This window comes from Octopus bimaculoides, chromosome 18 (assembly GCF_001194135.2).
Source record: "Octopus bimaculoides isolate UCB-OBI-ISO-001 chromosome 18, ASM119413v2, whole genome shotgun sequence".
NCBI classification, from domain to species: Eukaryota; Metazoa; Mollusca; class Cephalopoda; order Octopoda; family Octopodidae; genus Octopus; species Octopus bimaculoides.
The window spans coordinates 49250767-49254167 of NC_068998.1; the positions used below are offsets into that span (position 1 = coordinate 49250767).

Sequence of the window (3401 nt, forward strand, 5' to 3'; positions counted from 1 at the left end):
ACACACACACACACACACACACACACACACACACACACACACACACACACACACACATTTCTGCCCCCTCATTGGAGAAGATACATTACAAACTGTGTTAGGTAACTCTTAGGATGTTTAAGAAGCTCCGAAATGCTAATATCTGGATAATATTATATCTGACATAGATATTAATTGTTTTGTGTCGTTGTAGAACTACGTAGTTCAAAAGTGATTTGGGTTTTAATCATTGAATTGATTTTGGTCTCATCTGCTTATAACTCTGAGTTACTTGAAAGTGGAGTCTGATTAAAGTTTTAATTAAGATATAAATAATACAATAATGCCCGAATGTATAATTTCCATTCATAGTCTTACCTTGCAGAAACTTCGAGAACTTTAATAAGTGTTTCCAGAAGGGATCCGCAAAATGTATACGTGAGTACAAACGAAAACATTCTTACGTGTGTTTTGTAAATATCTTTCATTATCTTACTTATATTTTGCCTAAAATGAGAGACCGAGACAAAAATGATCTAAAACTAATCGTTGTATTGTAATAATATTAAAAAAAAAACATTAGATTTCCTAAAGTCACCCTTGAAGGAAAAGAAAAACAAAAAAACGAGCAAAGGATGAATATGTTATTTAGCTACTGTCATATTTTCTTTCAATCCAACTTTAAATAGCATGGTATACAATGTGCCGTGATAACATAAACGTAATGACGGTCATGGTTACAGTATCTTTGGTAGCCTCTGACTGTCTATTTTGTCTTAGATGCAAGATTTTTAATCGATGATAATATTATCACTGCTATATGCAGTAGTGAAAGTTAATCTTTCACTTGGATATATGTCTGAAAATCTATTACTGGTTATGAAACGAAATTTTCACAAAAATTCAACCTATTTTTCAGACTCCTAAACCGTTGCCGAGCGCCTCGTGCGACATTGTTGGAGTAAGCAAAATATTTCTATTTCCGCTGTCTTCAATATATAATAACCATACCGATTTGAAGTATATGTCTTTTTTTTTAATTCACTACAATTCTGTTGCAACATTTCTGCTGTTAACGTAGCTGTGTATTTGTTATAAGGGACATAGCATTGTAAACCTTTTCAATAAGACTACAATAAAAATAACATCAGCATAAAACATAATGCAAAGCCTGCGGAACAAAACGGCATATTATAACGTCTCAACTGAAATAGAAGTGTTCACAGTAAAAGAAATGCATTAGATATGAAATACATTCTCGATAATGGGGTGCTCGATTCATGATAGGGACACGCTAGATCTATTCCCGCAGGAAGATTTTGATTTTATTTTAATAACATACGCATAATCTTTATGATAAATATGATGTAATTTTGATGGCGTTACATAAACATTACAAATAAAAATATTGCAATGTTTAATGACAATGCTGATTATTACGAGAAAGCATTGGAAAGGAAAGTTCTTAAGAATGGAGCTCTGTAGGTTCCTGTGACGGAACAAGAATTTCATAGTAACAGGTCCGTTAATTCCCGTAGAAAAAGAAATAGTTGTAAGACACAGTATAGCCCGGTTATTCTACATCAGCAATTATCATCATCCGTGAGCGTACATTGGGTTTAACTTCCATAGTATTAAACTTACGTTAGATCACGAAATCTATAAAAGTACAGGATAAAGGCACTGTGTCGGATATATTCTATTCAGCGTACCTACCCCAAAACATCAATTTTAAGTTAATCAAAGGTATCTGCAATCATATTGCAAGTTTGAAGAACATAGCATAGACTGCGGTCTTATAAAAGAATCTACCTTAATAATGACATAAAACTATATGTGGACTGATTAATATATGTTGTGTCCATATCATTAATGAAAGCATAAGCCAAATGAAAATTAATGGAAGTGATAAGAGTAGCACAGTAAAAAGTCTTACCTAATTAACATTAAATGATAGTTGAAATAAATGTTGGAATAACGAATTTTTTCTTCCATTTACAGGTTAGGAGCGAGTCAGTATACGCAACTGCCGTTGTAACTCTATTACTCAACGTACATAAGTATTTATTATGTCACTGAAAGTACGTATATGTATTAATTTGAAAAAAATATTCAATGATATAAGTGATAAAAACGGAATTCAAATATTACAAGAGATCGACTTCACTACAGATGACTACAATTTTATACGTGCCATTGAGGATATCTAATGATGTCCTACACTGTATGCTTTAAATATAAATTAAATAACTTTGTTGTATTTCATAGATTTTTCCTGCGTTAGTTTTTTGTAATTTGGAAATCGGTGTAACATTCAAAGTGTTTAAGCGGGCTGAAAATGGTGTCGTATAAACAGAGTACATAATGTTAAGAAATGAAGAAATTATTTTAGGTTTCAACGTAAGCCTCAAATTGTACATTACTTAAGATTTAGCTAAACTGACTGATCATTTTCTTACTAATTTTCTCTCCTCAAGAATACACACATGCATACATATGTACGCGCGCGCACACACACACACGTATCATGCTTGTGCCTATATATATATATATATATATATATATATATATATATATATATATATATATATATATATATATGTATATCAGTTAGAGGGGTTTACTAACTCTAAGGGGTAAAATATAAACAAATTGAATACACACGAGTGCAATAATGTGCTTTAGGAAACTCAGAACCCACACCAAAATAATGATAACCCCGCTCTAATTACCCAACGAAACTAACCAGCCTACCACACACTGAAACCTCTACCCAGCGAAATTACCATCGTAAGAACAAAATTTAATGTAAGTCTTACTACCTTCGCTTCTATTACCATCACATATGTATCAATTATTTTCGCATCCTAACAGATGCATCTATCTATCTTCGCATTCTGAAGAGATTTATTTTAGCCAGTAAATCGAAACGATCGTAAATACTACCTTCTTTGCTTCCTTCTTCTTTGCTTCCTTCTTCTTTGCTTCCTTCTTCTTTGCTTCCTTCTTCTTCGCTTCCTTCTTCTTCGCTTCCTTCTTTGCTTCCTTCTTCTTTGTTATCTAATTAAATTATTACATCTATTTTCTTCTCTCTCACTATATATATATATGTACTTATGCTATATTTTCTATATGTGTCTTCCGAAATACAAATCCACAAAGTATAACACCAAACCTAAGTCCCGCTAAAATGCCTGCACATACTGAATGAGTATCAAAACACGTTTTACTTAATTCTTTTAGCATTCTGTGAACAGAATTTTATTTTCATTCTCATAAAGGAAATGTCTTAAAGCTCATTATCTTTCGTATATACATGTTAATTATGTAAAAGTCTGAATGAAAATGGAATGACCTTTAAAAAACATCGTCATTTGTGCAAAACCTGTACGTGAAAGGCAAAAAAAAAAAAAAAAAAAAAA

The 3401-nt window shown here is 31.9% G+C and overlaps 2 long non-coding RNA genes across 4 annotated transcripts in view; one reads left to right on the plus strand and one right to left on the minus strand.

Moving 5' to 3' along the window:
• The window catches only part of LOC128249762 (uncharacterized), a 5952-nt gene extending 3708 nt beyond the window's left edge, over window positions 1-2244 (plus strand). For both annotated transcript variants that reach the window (XR_008265862.1, XR_008265861.1), the window contains exons 3-5: window positions 365-417; window positions 899-940; window positions 1981-2244. This is a non-coding gene — a long non-coding RNA (uncharacterized LOC128249762). The remainder of the gene's footprint in view (window positions 1-364; window positions 418-898; window positions 941-1980) is intronic.
• LOC128249764 (uncharacterized) overlaps window positions 1-3358 on the minus strand; it is a 14819-nt gene extending 11461 nt beyond the window's left edge. The window contains exons 1-3 of one of the 2 annotated variants that reach the window (XR_008265865.1): window positions 2926-3358; window positions 1916-2054; window positions 358-486 (exon numbers count right to left, since the gene is read on the minus strand). This is a non-coding gene — a long non-coding RNA (uncharacterized LOC128249764). The remainder of the gene's footprint in view (window positions 1-357; window positions 487-1915; window positions 2055-2925) is intronic. The other variant, XR_008265864.1, reaches the window with a different exon arrangement.
• Between the last annotated feature and the right edge of the window lie 43 nt (window positions 3359-3401).